Here is a 16013-nt window from a genome sequence, read left to right as displayed (position 1 = left end):
ATGCCCGGCTATTTTTTGGTTGCAGCCATCATTGTTATTTGGTGGGCCTGGGCTGGATTCGAACCCGCCACCTTAGGTGTATGTGGCTGGCGGCTTAGCCACTTGAGCCACAGGTGCTGAGCCACCATCTTTTGCTTAACAAATTAGCAAAGGGTTTTTGTTGTTGTTTTCTTTTCTTTTCTTTTTTTCTTTAAAGATAATGTTCCCTAGATCTAGGGCTCCTTGAGGCCTTTGAGGATTTAAAGGTGATTAAACTATTTTCATAATAATAATAAGATGTTATTTGCCTTTGTTTCTGCTCTCATTCTTGTACTAGTGTATGTTGGAGTTTTCTACAGGCCTATAACATGACAGTGTATTGATAAACAAGCAGATGTGAGAATCCAACATCTTTAGTCAACCTAGATAGTATATAAATGAGATTTTTTTTATTTCAAGTTAATATGAGGGTACAAATTTTTAGGTTACATTCTCACTTCCAGGGTAAAGTTCTAGAGCTCTTGTAAAAGAGCCCCTCCCCCAGGGGGTATGTTACACCCCCTCACAGTGTGGGTGTGGGTGAGATCCTGCCTGATGCCCTCCCTCCTTCTGCCAATCATCCTCCCCCCACCGCCTCCCTCTACCCCGTACTAGACTATACTTGTGTTTCATTGTTCATATGAACATGTAATTGTTTCTGTATTGGTTTCATATTAGTACGGCATCCATTGGATATTTATTTTTCCATTCTTGAGATATTGTACGAAGAAGAATGTTTTTCAATTCCATCCAGGTAAATGTAAAAGATGCAAAGTTGCCATCTTTTTTAATGGCTGAATAGTACTCCCTGGTATACATATACCACAGTTTGTTGATCCAGTCATGGGTTGATGGGCACTTAGGTGGCTTCCACAACTTGGCAATTATGAATTGAGCTGTAATAAACATTCTGGAGCAAATGTCTTTGTGATAAAATGCTTATTCTTCTGGGTAGATACCTAGTAATGAGATTGATGTGCAGGATCAAATGGAAGGTCTATTTTAGATCTTTGAGGATTCTCCATACTTCTCTCCAAAAAGGCTGTGCTGGCTCGGTGCCTGTGGCTCAAGCGGCTAAGGTGCCAGCCACATACACCTAAGGTGGCGGGTTCAAATCCCCAGCCTGGGCCCGCCAAACAACAATGATGGCTGCAACCAAAAAATGGCCGGGCGTTGTGGCGGGCGCCTGTAGTCCCAGCTACTTGAGAGGCAGAGGCAGGAGACTCGCTTGAGCCCAGGAGTTGGAGGTTGCTGTGAGCTGTGATGCCATGGCACTCTACCCAGGGGGATAGCTTGAGGCTCTGTCTAAAAAAAAAAAAAAAAAAGAAAGAAAACAAAAAGGCTGTGCTAGTTTGCAATTCCACCAGCAGTGTAGAAGCATTCCCGTCTCTCCACATCCACCCTGGCATCTGGTGTTTTGAGACTTTGTGATGTGGGCTAATCTTGCTGGGGTTAGGTGATATCTTAGAGTGGTTTTGATTTGCATTTCTTTGATGAGTAAAGATGAAGAGCCTTTTTTCATGTGCTTGTTGGCCATTCATCTGTCATCCTCAGAGAAGTTTCTGTTCTATGAATGAGATTTTAAAAACGTAAAACATAGCCATTCTTCTCACTAAACGTTTTTATTTGCACATTAATTATTTGTTGTAACATGATAGCATTTAAGTTTGCCATTCTTTTTAAGTGTATTAAGGTTTTAAAATCTGTATGCTTTAATTTATAAAATAGTGTAGTGCGGTGATAGAATAACCAGTATAAACAACAGCTCCTTGGGACTCTCGATAATTTTTAAGAATGTAAAAGGGCCCCTGAGACCAAAAAATCTGAGAACTGCTTGTGTAGAGCAATGTGAAAATATGATTCAAAGCCTTGAAAATGGAGTTTTCCTTTTTTTTTTTTTTTGAAGAAAGAGTCTCACTATGTCACCCTCAGTAGAGTGCTGTGGTGTCACAGCTCCTCAAACTCTTGGGCTTAAGCGATTCTCTTCCCTCAGCTTCCCAAGGAGCTGGGACCACAGGCACCTGCCACAACACCCAGCTATTTTTTTTGTTGCCATTGTCAATGATGATTTTAGCTGGCCCAGGCTGGGTTCAAACCCACCAACCTCAGTGTATGGGGCCGGTGCCCTACCCACTGAGCTACAGGCGCCACCGAAAATGGAGTTTTCTTTAACCCACCCTTTCCCTTTACAAATAATTTGTCCTAAGGAAATAATCAGAAGGAGAACTCAAGATATTTTTCTAAGTCTATTCACCCCACTATTATTGAAGACAGCAAAATGTAAAAACTGTGCTGCTGTCCATCCACAGAGAATTGTTCCAGTAAATGAGAACAGGGTAATAGAGTGCGGAGCGTTAGTACAAAGTAATGCTACAAAGTAGTATTTTAGTGTAACCAAAAATGTTCACAATTCATTACATTAGGAGGACGGAATGCCATTTGGCATATAGCGTGTGATGCTGTTAGGTTTTCTGACTTAGCGAATGTGGCAGTCTGGAATATGCCTCCCCCAAATTTGAAAGGTTGCTGAGCTGAAGGCAGCTAAGCAGGAACAAATATAGAAGAACTCTCTGCTCTCTCTCTGTTTGTGGAAGAGCAGGGCACAGCGTTACAGAGACGGGCAGGCATCCTGCCTCCCTCTCCACCAGGAAGAACAGAGGCTCCTCCCTGAGCCCCCACTTTAGACTCTCACTGGCCTGGAGGTGGTAGCAGGGCATTTATATTAACAAGCTTTCCTCAGTGGCTTTTATCTGTTATTCATTGGGACCCCTGCCCTGTCAAGTTGTTGCCCAGAGAGACTCCAAGTCCTCCTCGGTCTCATCACTTCTCTAAAAGTTACTGTTCGTGGTTGCCATTGCAAAGCCTCCTCTTTGAGAACTTCTTGTTCTCCGGTGTCCCCTAGGTACCGTATTTTGCCGTGTATAAGACACACTTTTTTTTGGCCCAAAGTTTTGAGGGAAAAATAAGGAAGTGCAGTATACGGGGGTAGTACTGAGCCTGCATTTATATAAACGGGTTTAATTGTTTTATTTATGCTTCTGTGTTAAAAGGATAACTCTATGTTTAAAAATGACTGCCAAACCTCCTTTATAAATACAAAAGCCAGGCACCCGAATACATGTAGAAACAAATACAAATTTGAATTCAAAAATTTAAGAACAAGACGTTTTCCCCTGAAAGTTTGGGCCCAAATGTGGGTGTGCATTATACACAGAGCTCATTACATGCAGCAAAATATGGTCTCTCTGTGTGTGTATATATGAAATAAACATTAATAAACTCCTGTTTTTCTCTTAATCTATCTTTTGGCTACGTGAATATCTCTGTGATACCATGAAATATATTTGGTCTTTACCCCATTCCCTGACATAAGACTCCTAAAGCCCTAGAGCCAGAGTGATACAGCCCTTTTGCTTGGTAAGGAGGTGACTGACTGGTGGCTCATGGTCTTTGGGCAGCATCAGATGAGGGCTGATCACCAGAGGGAAAACCAAGGCAGGATTAGAGGGTGAGGAAGTCTAGTCTGAGCCCCCAACCTCCTGAGAAGAGAGGGGAATGGAAGATCAAGTTGACCAGCACTGACCAGTGGTCTAACCAATAATGCCTGTCTAATGAAGCATCCATACAAACCCAGAAGGACAGGTTCCGAGAGTTTCTGGGTAGGCAAACACAGGGAGGCTTCTGGAAGGTGGTGCGCCCAGAGAGGGCACCTCTTCCTCCCCACACCTCCCCGGTGTCCATCTCTTCCATCTGGCTGTCGATCTGTGTCCTTTGTAATGTCCTTTAAAAATAAACAGGTAAATGTAAGAAAAGTGGTTTCCCGAATTCTGTGAACTGCTCTAGCAAATTAATCAAACCTGAGCAGGAGTCCTGGGAACCCCAATTTATAGCAGGTTGGTCGGAAGTACAGGTGACAGTCTATAGCTGATGATTGGCATTTGAAGCAAGGGACAGTTTTGTGAGACTGAGCCCTCACCGTGTGGGATCTGACACTATCTCCAGGTAGATCACATCTGAACTGAATTGAATTTCAAGATGCTCAGCTAGCATCTGCTGCAGAATTGCTTGAGATGTGGGGAAATAGCCCCCACACATCTGGTGTCAGAAGTCTTGGGGTGAGTAGAGAGCAGAAAAAACTCTTGGGTTTCTGCAACATCTCTGAATAGATAGGAAAAAGCAATTCATTTGTCTTTTCCTATCAGAATCTATGCATAGTAAATATTCACATATACCCAAGACAAAGAATGTAAAATGTCAGCAGTAGTTATTCTGTATTTTCAAAATAGTTTTATAAAATACGCATTATTTATTAATTAAAAAATTGGGCAAAACATTATTAAAGATTAAAAACCAATGATTTCTTTAGCCCACACTTTTGTGTGTTGGCATTTTGGACGGGGCTCTTCTCAGCGGTTCTTCTGGTCTGAGACCAACCCAGCTGACCTTGGCTGGACTTAAGTGTCTGTATCCAGCCACCAATTAGCTAGTGATGCTGCCTCTGGGAGTCAGCTGGCTGCTCGCTGGAGTTCTGGGGGTAACGTGTGTCTCTCCTCTCCAGCAGGCTGGTCTGGAGTCCTTCACATGGTGGCTCAGGGTTCCAGGAACAGCAAGAGTGGAAGGTGCAGGACCTCTCAGAATTTGTGCTTGGAAATCACGTGGCACCTGTATTGCATTCCATTGGTCAAAGCAAGATGAGGCCTGCCCAGTGGTGAAATCAATGTCTTCACTTCTTGACGTGGGAGCTGCCAAGTGATCCCGGTGTTTCTTACAATCTCTGTTATCCATATAACAATACCGAGAGACATGCATATCACTAGGATATAACTTCATGCATTCAGAGTACCAAACATATAGGAGGTGCTCAGGGAATATTTATGGAAGCAAGAATGAGAGAGAGAGAGAGAAAGCAGGCAGCACCTCATCTTCCTCCTACCACCCCCACTAATAAGCTCTGTTATTATTCCTCCCTGTCATGATATGCCACATGGCATGAGCAAATCACCCAGCAGCAAATCCACATGAAAGGAAAGAAAGGTTTCTTCTAAGATGAGCAAACAGTATGACGAGTTGTCATGGGGCGCAGTCTGATCTGGTACAAGCAACTGTTTGCTGCTCCACTTTATACAGAGAGGAAAAAAGAGAGAGCTAAACATTTAGGGGAAAATCATTATTCTGGGTTTAGACGCAAGCAGACAAGCATATGAAAAGAATACATTTCTTTGATGTTACCGCTGATACCAAGTCTAGTGGCTCCCGAAGCCAGTCTTGCTAGGCTGAGATTCACAAACAAGCTTCAGAGAGAGGAGGGGAGGCCAGTGGGAGAGGAGGCCAGGGAACGGGGAGCAGAAAGAGAGAGGGAAGGAGGGAGGGAGGGAGAGACAGGGAGCTGAGGCTGACAAAGAGGGCAGATAGAGAGGAGGGAGGGAGGGAGGGAGAGAGACAGAGAAGACAGGAGAGAGAGGGAAGGAGGGAGGGAGGGAGGGAAGGAGGGAGGGAGGGAGGGAAGAAGGGAGGGAAGGAGGGAAGAAGGGAGGGAAGGAGAGACAGGGAGCCGAGGCTGACAAAGAGGGCAGATAAAGAGGAGGGAGGGAGGGAGACAGAGAGAGAGAAGACAGGAGAGAGAGGGAAGGAGGGAAAGAGAAAGAGAGACTGACAAAGAGGAGAGAGAGAGAGAAGGTGGGAGGGAAGAATGAAGCAGAGAGAGCGGAGAGAGCACACTTCACATCTTGTCATCTGGAGAACAGAACACAGCATGCCTGTGAGGGTGTTGGTTTACTTGTGGGTTTTTTTTCATTATTAAAAAAAAAATCAATGACTTAGTGCTGCAAATCTTCCTCCTCGGGGGAGAAGGTGCTTGAGCAGACTCTGCTGTTCCTGTCTGCCTCCCTGCCCCGCACCTTCAGAGGCCGCCACTCACTCCTTCATCGAGATATCTATGCCCTCCAGAAACCAGGCTCTCCCTCTCTCTGAACAGCTCACAACATCTCATGAAATACAAAGAGAGAGAAGCCCGGGGATGGCCCTGTCTCAGCCTGCTGCCCTGTGGCCAGTGAATGCAGAACACTTTGGTTTCTTGCAAGGCGCAGAGGAAGAGGCTGGTTAGGAAGAATGGAGGATGCAGGCTGCATGCTCTTCTGGGCTGTGAAGAGCTGTAGGCAGGACTGTGTATAATGGTTCAAGAGCATGACTTTGGATTCTGAAAGCTCTACCACTTACCTTACACTTTGGGTAGGTTACTAACCCCTGCCAGCCTCTGTTTGCTCATCTGTAAAATGAAGGCAACCTTTGTGCCCATTTCATAGGATTTTTGTAAGGTTGCTATGTGATAACATCGGCAAAGCGTTTGGCCTATAACAATTGCTCAATCAGCAGTAGCCACAGGACATTGGCACGTGTTAGGGTGTAGAGAGGGACCTCGACATCTAAGTATACGAGAGTCCCCTTTGGGTTCTCCATTCTAGACATGCACATACCTCCCACTGACCCTACCTCCATCCCCAGAGACTGGAGGGTTCCACCTCCAAGCACAGAATGAGACTAGAAATGTGGTACACCTATGTCACCTTCCAGCAATGCAGAGCTTTGCAGAACAGACAGTTACTCCCTTGGGTGGTAGTGAGCGTCCTGTCCCTGGGGATATTCAAGCAGAAGTTTAGTTACCAGTTGGCAAGAATGTGTGAAGGAGATTCCAGATGGTGGGGACCAGATGCCACCTCTTCATCTTTGCAGCTCTCTGGATCCGTGACTAGGTAAGCGAGGCTCTATGTTTAGGACCCTGTCTCACTGTCCGTGTATTTACCTTGCCCTTCCCCGACCCCGTCTGTTCTGCACATCTAGAAATTCTCCCCCATGTGAGAGTGCCCTTCTCCTGTGTCCCAGATCTGTCCCTCCCACAAGAGCTTGCAGTGAGGGCCTGGAGATGTCACCCTGGTGATGGCCTTGGAGAGGCAATGTTCCTTATTTATTTATTTTGTTGTAAAATTATAACTAGCCCCATGTTTTCCTTTGAAAAATATTTTAATTGGTAGCTGAGATCTAGAGTAATATTAGTCTCAAAGTTGGTCCAGACACATTGAAGATTAGCCCCAGTTTTGTGGGCTGAAAGGGAACCCTAGAATCTCATACGGAGCCACTTTTACTGGAAGATGTTGTCTAAGCTCTGAACTTGCCAGTGGATCCTTGCATCACAGTCTGTTGGAAGTCAGGGGCTGTCTGTATGTAGAGTTACACACATATTTTAGGTTAAGGTCATGGATTCTTGGTTCCCACTGCCCAGAAAACTTTCTTCTTCTCCAAAGCCACAGGGAGTACCTCTAATCCAGAGTACCATCTCTCCACACTTGGATGTCCAGTTCCAAGGGCGTCCAGAGGGGTGAGTCCTGGTGGCTTAGCTCTCCCATGCATAACCTGTCTTTTCTGGTACTACCTGACTCAACCAACCTGGCTCATCCCAGCTCACCTTATCCTGTTTCTGGACAAACGATTTGAGCATCTGTCCTCCTAAGAGATGCTCAGGTCACTGACTACCAGATATCAAATGGGCTCATTCTGTCCCTTCAGATCAAGATAAGATCTGCTTGAATTTCCATCCCACCTGCTTAAGGCTTTGCCAGGTCCCCACAGCTCCTGGTCTCCACTTGCTATCTCATGTCATTTCCTGTAGCCCCACCTGACCTTGACCTCATTGTAGAATATCTGTTGCCCTTGCACCTGGAATGCCCAACAAAGTACCACTCTCAGACACCGCTCTGCGACATAGACGATTATTGTGTTTTGAGGGTATGGCAGAGGAATGGCACATCGTAGCGCTACAATAATTTGATAACTTCAAGTTGACTTTGACGTTCTAACAGCCTCTGGTCATTTTCATTCCCTTGGTACCTCCACCTCCACACGTGTTCTCACTCCCACCACCTTCACACATGTGGTTCTCATACTCCCACCACCACGATCCTGCTCTTCCTGGGCTTAGTTCTGTCCATCTAAGCCAGGGGTCCTCAAACTTTTTAAACAGGGGGCCAGTTCACTGTCCCTCAGACTGTTGGAGAGCCTGAACTGCAGGCCCCGGGACGAGTCGGCTGCTAAGCAGGACAGGCAGTGACAGCAAAAACACCCGGCGGGCCAGATAAATGTCCTCGGTGGGCTGCATGTGGCCTGCGGGCTATAGTTTGAGGACGCCTGATTTAAGCCATTCCCTGGTTCCCCCCACTCCAGACGGTTGACCAGGAGCTCCCTTGTCAGAGGTAGCCCCTCCCCTCCTAAGGGCATCGCTGGGGCAGGCTGGGGGAGTGTGTTCCCCCCTCTATGCTGCCATCTTTGCTTGGGAAGAGCAGTCCTTAAAATACGGATGTTTCTTGACTCCTCCCTGGCTTCTGAGACAGTGAATAAAACTGGATCTCTGCCCCTGACAGATCAGCCACGTACCCCTTGGAAACAGAGTTTGCATTCCACGCCAGCAACCAAGAAACCAAAGGCCATCCAAGGGGCCCAGTGCCCTTTCACAAGGACAAGGCGAAACACCCCAAATGAGGGATTAGAACAGAAAGTCCATTCCTTTGAGGTTGTGGCTGCACTTTTCTCAGTATTCATCCTGAGATGCGCACATACCCGATTAAGATGCCACAGGTAAAGGACACAAGGACCAACTGGATCACATGACTCCCCTTCTTAGTAATCCAACAAGTGATTACTTTTGTTCCCATTAAGGAACCATTATCACATGAAGCCCAAGCTTGGAGGGTCAGCTGGTTCCCTGGACTCCCTTGCCTTCTCTGATCTCTTAGGCCATCTTCGCCACCTCTTCTCCCTGACAACACCAACCTAGCCTTTGGCCTTCACTCTGCTCTGACCAGGTAGATGATGGTCTGAGGGCCCTCGCCCCGCCAGGAGCTGGGCCCAGGCTGGCCATCTGCACTTATTTCTTTCATAATTGTCATGGTGGGCTGGAAGGCTAGGAGGAGGCTTAAAGTGCTTTTCTCCAACCCAAGGCCATGGTTGGACAACCAGTTTATTTCTTGAAATAAAGTATGTTACTGCCCAAATTAGATATCCAGGTAAGTGGGGGAGCAGAATTTTAACTACAAAGTGCAGACACACTTTGGTTAGGTCGTGTGCTGTAGATAGCACGTGCAAAGAGCTCAGACTCCAGAGCGAGACAGATGTGTGCCAACTTCTCCTCCTACCAGTCCTGTGACTTGGGCTCACCCTGTCCCTCGGTTTTGGACAGAGTCTGTAACACACACGGAGTCACTGCCAGCTACTGCGGTTCTGTTAGCTATTAGCAAAGAACCAGAGCCTGCGACTACTCTGTGAGTTAGAGAGGATTTAAGGTTATCTCCATGCAGCCTCCCACTGGCTCATTGGCATTCCACTGAGCAGAGAAAGTGCAGCCATGCACATGACCCGGGGACACCCAGGGGAGTGCGTCGTGCAGGTGAGTGGATTTCAGTCAGAATTCTCCGGGTTGTAAATGACAGATGCACTCAATCAAGCTTAAGCCCAAAGGTATTTATTCAGTTAGTTGGATGAGTTGAAGAACTAACCGTGGGGAGTGCAGGGATGTAGCTGGAGCCTGGGGGACAGCTGGCCCCTAAGACCTAAATGCGGGCAGGGCCGTCTCATCCCTGCACGTTGCTGCCCCCTGCTGGTGGCTTCCTCCCTTGCTGTCAGCCAGTCTCTGGATGGAGGCCCGGGGCTGTTCTTGCTGGTTGTTGGAGGGAAGGAAGTACAGGCACAGCCTGGGACATCCCCCTCATGACCTCTCCATTCAAGCACCCGCTGGGCCCCTGGGCAAGCTCCTTTCCACCATCCCCATCCTGCCCCAGAGGTCCTCCCAGAGCTGGACCCTGCTTTTCCAATCGTGTGTTCCCTTCCCACCCAGCCAGCCCTCCAGCAAGACCTACAGAGCTTTGGAGGCCTCTGGGGCAGACACTTGGGAATGCGGCAGCCCTCTCCTTCCCCAGAGAGGTACGGCCCAAGCCCCCATAATTAGCCCCTGGGCTACCATCAGATCACCAGTGACTGGTTCATTGCTTGGCCTCCCCAGCCCAGCAAAGTCTTCAAAACTAACTTGGGCAAATGTTAATACCCCAGCAGGAAGGGACAGGAAGGAGGAGGCTCTAACATTCCTCCCCAGATAGATCTGGTCTCCGGGCTGGCCCAGGCTTAGGGAGCTGGAGCTATGACAAGCTGGGGGGGCTGAGAATAGAGGGTGAGCATCAAGGCAAATACACAAACGCAACAGGAATGACAGCAATGACACCAGTTCCCCAGACTCAAGGATGGGGCTGAGGGGGAACAAGGCAAAAGAGAGGTTAAAGGCCAAGGATCCTGACCAGAGGGAGATTGGGGGGGGGCACAGGAGGGACCATGGCAGGGCTGGGGAAGCTGGGCAGGGGCCAGGAGCCCTTGCAGAAAGGGCCCGTGGCCTTGCCATGGGGACAGAGTGTCTGGAGGAGAAGAGTCCACATGGTTCAGAAAGGCCCCTTGCAGGGTCACGGGATTCTGCCCACCACAGGGGCCTCTGAAAATGTTCCTGATTCAGCAAAGACTCTAAAGAGATTCTTTCCACAGGTTAAGAACAGCTGGCCTCATAGTGAGTCCTTACTCTGACTTAGGACTTCTTTCTGTGCTACCCTGGGCCCCTTGCTCTCTTTGCCCTGCTACCTGATGTCATAACGGTGGTTAATAATAATAATAATAAACAGGAGAGAGAGAGGGAGGATTCTCTTTGCTTATCTTGGGACCCAGCTCCCCCTCGAATGTCCCTGATCCTGGGGTCCCCACTGACATCCCCCTCTTGGAAGTCAGCTCTGAGCACCTCTGCTTGGAACTCTCTATTTTACGCTGATTATATTCCACATGGGAAGGGCTTATTTCTTGCTAGTTTCTACCCTGCAATTGCTTATTTTGTGTCCTTTTAGGCTCCCTAAGAAAACCACCAGCCTTTGCAGTCTGCTTCTCGTCTCTCGTGTCCCCTGTAGCGCCTGGCACACCAGGGAGCACAGGGCAGAGAGGGCGTCATCGGGGGAGGAAGGTGAGCGTGTTCATGGTCTGACTTTACTCAGGTCAGGAAGCGTAGATGCCTCCCAGTCCAAACCAGGGTCACGGCAGCTCCACCACCAGGGGCAGCTGGTCTGTTGCCCTTCACTTTATGCATAGTCACAGAACCCTTCACAGCTGTCCGGGCCTTGGTCATCTTGAATACGGACTGCATTTCCTAGTTTCTCTTTGCAGCAAGGTGACCCATATGACCAGATCCCACCCAAGCAGAGGTAAACAGAAGAGGCTAATGTAACTTTCAGGAATTGTCCTTAAATGGTGGACATTGTTTTCTTTCCCCCTTCCCTTTTTCCTCCACACTAGAATGTTGATGCGATGGCTGGAATTCAGCAGCCATTTTGGACCCTGGATGATGACTGGACTGGAAGCCCCTAAGGGCATAGCAGCAAGATAGGAGGAGCCCAGGTCCATGACACCATGAGAACCACATAAGCTGGAGTTCCAGACTTCTTGCATGTGAGAGAGAATTAACAATTCTATCCTGATAAGCTACCATTATTTGGATTTTTTTTGTTTATTCATTTCTTATAGCCAAATCTAAGACTATGTGGTAGGGGTGTCTCTGGGCCTCTGTCTCTCTAGCCACATTCCCATCCTGCCCTGTCTCCACCAGCACGGTAACCTGAGACACAAATCTAACTGTTTCTGGGGGGTTTCTGTCACTCATGGATAAGGCTGCCAGGCACAGTGATCTGGCACCAGCTTCTTAGGGATGAGGTCCACTTATCTCTCCTTCCACACGTCCTCCACTTATCCTCCACCTCCCACTCCCCCCAGGCTGGAACACCACCTTAAGGCTCCATCCTTTCTTTGCTGCCTGGAGCGTCTTAGGCTCCTTGCCTGTCTGGCCAAAGGCCTGCTCATTCTTGAAGGCCCAGCCCAAGTCTCCCCTCCTCTGTGGCCCATCCACACAGATCCCCAGGGCATCCAGTAGCAGAGTACAGCACATAACTCCCATGGCTGCCCTGGACTATGAGCCGATTAGAGGCACGGCTGGAAGCCTCTGACATCTGACTGCCCAGAGCCTAGTACAGTGCCTGGTACACTGCAGGGGTTTTGCAGGGGTTTTACAGGGGTTCTGCAGGCCAGCAGGGCGGTAGCTACTCCTGAGTGTGCCCCGACGATGCACCTTCACTGCCAGTGTGGGGCCTGGGGGTGAGAGAGGACGCTGCCCCTGATGTAGGAAGAAGGAAGGAGGTCCCAGTAGGCAGAGCAGGACTCATAACGGGCATTTGGAGAGGGGCGGCAGACCACGGGTTGCTGGTGTGAGGGCGTCTGCCCTATAAGATGTGCCTTCACAATGGCAGAGCAAATCTAGGACCAGAAATTCCTAAAGAAGACTTGGGGTAGGGATGGTGTGTGTCTCCTGCAGTCCCTGGCCTTGTGTGCTTGGAGATAGCTGGGGAGCTGAGCCCAGTGATGTCCTAAGGCCACCAAAGCCCAGGGGGTGTGGTGGGAGCCGGGCTCTCAGCCGAGGCATAATGTGATAAAACTTAGGCTTAGGACATCACTCTGGCTGCTGGTGGAGACCGGAGTGAAGCAGGAGGCTACGTCAATCATTCCAGTAAAGAGATGACGGGGCCTTAGATCCAGGGGTAGCAATGAAGTAGGTAAGAAGTGATCAGACTCTGGGCTTTAAAAAGTGTATGTCTATTAACCGTGGCACAATACACGTGATAATAAAGTCTCCCATCCTCCCATGTTCAAGTGCACAGTTCAGTGGTCTTATGTGCAGTCAGTGTTGTGCCACCACGCAGCCAGGGAACACTTCACCTTCCTAAACTGACCCTCTGTCCCAGTTAAACACCAACTCCCTGCTCCCCAGCCCCCCAGCCCCTGGAAACTGCCATTCTACTTTTTGTCTCTGTGAATTTAACCACCGTAAGTACTTCATCTAACTGGAGTCACACAATACTTGTCCTTCTATGAGTGGCTATTTCAGTCAGCATAAGTTTTTTTTTGAGACAGAGTCTCACTGTTGCCCTCGCTAGAGTGCTGTGGCGTCACAGCTCACAGCAACCTCCAACTCTTGGGCTTAAGTGATTCTCTTGCCTCAGCCTCCCAAGTTTCTGAGACTATAGGTGCCCGCCACAATGCCCAGTTACTTTTTTTGTTGTTGCTGTTTAGCAGGCTTGGGCTGGGTTCAAACCCACCAGCCCCAGAGCATGTGGCCCGCACCCTAATCACTGAGCTACAGGTGCCGAGCCTCTTTTCTTTGCAAGACAGAGTCTCACTTTGTTGACCTCGGTCTAGTGCCGTGGTGTTGTAGCTCACAGCAACATCAAACTCTTGGGCTCAAGTGATCCTCTTGCCTCAGCCTCCTGAGTAGCTGGGACTATAGATGCCCGCTACGACACCTGGCTAGTTTTTAGAGACAGAGTCTCGCTGTTGCCCAGGCTGGCCTTGGATCCACCCGCCTTGGCCTCCCAGAGTGCTGGGATTATAGACGTGAGCCACTGCACCCTGCTCAGCGCAAAGTTTTTAAGGCTCACCCTTATTGTGGCAGGTGTCAGAATCGCCGTCCGTTTTGAGGCTGAGCAACATCCCCTTGAATGGATGGACACATTCTGCTTACCCATCCCTCTGTCGGTGGGCACAGACTCTGCATGTATTTTGAAGACAGAGCCAAGAGGATTGGGTTTGAGAGCAGGTGGGCAGAAAACAGAGCTGAAAATGACTCTGAGGCAGTGACTTCTAATATGTTCCAGAATGTGCCAGGAACATTTTAAAAAATCATCATTAAATTATTTTCAAAAGAAGTTCAAAGCACAGTAAGACATATATATATATACACACACACACACACACACGTATTTTGCCTCTTTCTTTTGGTCAATATATTTTAAGTAAGTGTTTAACTATAGGTTCAATTGTGCCATGAGATAAACAAAATTGAAAACACCAGTGTGAGGTGTTTGGCTGGGCCATGAAGGAGGGTACGGGTGCTAACGGGGGTGGGAGGACACGGGCAGATGCAGGGGAGCGGCCTTTGGGGGAGTCCCCGGAGTCAAATGAGCTATTAGCTCCCCAGAGGGAGATGCCAACCAGCCTGTTGGGGCTGTGAGCTCACGGGAGGGTCTGGGTGGAGAAACATCCTGGAGATACAGTGGAGACACGTACGTGGCATCCACCTGGATGGACCTGCCAAGGAGCAAGTACAGAGGAAAGAGAAGGGCTGAGCCTTAGTGTTCAGAGTTCAAGAGATGAGGAGGAATCAAGAAAGGAGCCAGAGACTGTCTGGGGAGGGGTGTGACCTGGAGGACAAAGGAAGGGTGTGTGCAACTTGTGTGATGGCAGATGGGTCACAGAAGACCCTCCCGAGGGTTGGCATTGAATTCAGCACTGTGGGGCCTTCTTGTGCAGTGTCGGTGCAGCGGGGGTTACAGAGAGGACGGGAGGGAAGAACGGCAGCAGCTGGAGGGAGCCGAGGGGCTGCAAGAGCTTCTGGTTTGTTCTGCTCCTTTTTAAAGATGGGAGACCCAGCGATCAGGGGTGAGTCTAGCAGAAAGGGAGGACAGGTTGGATCTGTGGCCTTGTATAGGGGGACCCAGGGCACCAGAAGGGGACATGGACCAGCTGTCCTTAGTGACAAGAGGGACAGGAGAATACAAGGTTGGACAATTGAGCTCACCAGCTTATCCTAGACAATTTGGGTTACTTGGAAGGTGGCCGCAGTGACATTCAGCAGTGGGGCATGTAGCACTAGGATGAGTTCCTGAACTCAATTGTCTGACCTGGTACATGGCACAGATGTCGGCAGGGAAGTGACCAACTGCTTCTGTCGGTAGGAAAGAGTGGAGAAAAGAGCACAGCCATCCGCCTGGAGTGGGCTAGGGGAGGTGTTAGGGACCTGGGGCCAGGAGAGGAAAGTCTGGACAGTCTAGGGTAGTCATCCAGGCAGGGGGACACTGTACAGACTTGGGAGGCAGAGTCTGATTGCTGGCAGCACCAAGGACCCATCAGAGGCCCCCGATTAGGACTACGAGATGAGCAGGGCTGGTGAGAGTGAGAAAATAGTTGAATGATGTTAACCCTTGAAAATAATTGAATGTGTTGAACAAATGCAAAATTCCTGTTTGTGTGTGCAAATCTCTGTCCTGATGTGCATGTTTGGTCTGCTCCAGTTCAGACTAGCTCAGCGACTAGGGCACCAGCCACGTACACCTAAGGTGGCGGGTTCGAATCCAGCCCAGGCCTGCCAAACAATGACAACTACAATCAAAAAATAGCTGGGTGTTGTGGCGGGTGCCTGTAGTCCCAGCTACTTGGGAGGCTGAGGCAAGAGAACCGCTTAAGCCCATGAGTTTGAGGTTGCTGTGAGCTGTGACGCCACGGCACTCTACCCAGGCGACAGCTTGAAACTCTGTCTCAAAAAAACAAAATGAAAACAAACAAACAAAAAACCCAAAACAGTGCTATGCAAAATCAAAGTTGTAGTGTTTCTGATGGAAGAGAAGGACAGAGAGCTAGAATCCACTTACATTCTCAAATTAGACAATTACCTCATACAAGAACTGACAATTAAGTCTGGGAACTCATCCTAGAAAAGGTGCTATTTACTTTACTGCTGAATATCCCTATGGTCACCTTCCAAGTAATTCTCACTTTGGGAAGCTGTGGACCAGGGCCAGGGCTTAGACTACCCTTCAAAGCAATTTTGGAATTCTTTTTCTGGAATGGTCATCCGAGCTATCAAAATATTACCTTTGATGTCTTGAATATCATCAAAATATTTTCCTTTCAATGTATCTTTTATCTTCAGGTAAAGAAAAAAAGTCACTGGGGGCCAGTTCAGGTGAGTAGGGAAGTTGTGCCATGATAGTTATTTGCTTGCTGGCTAAACCTCCATCGTAGATGGTGTCGTGTGTGTGTTTGTGTGTGTGTGTGTGTGAGAGAGAGAGAGAGAGAGAGCACGCACTGGTGCACTGCCATGA

This window comes from Otolemur garnettii, unplaced genomic scaffold, assembly GCF_000181295.1.
Source record: "Otolemur garnettii isolate 467f Iridium unplaced genomic scaffold, OtoGar3 scaffold00018, whole genome shotgun sequence".
NCBI lineage: Eukaryota > Metazoa > Chordata > Mammalia > Primates > Galagidae > Otolemur > Otolemur garnettii.
This window is presented reverse-complemented; position numbering follows the sequence as displayed.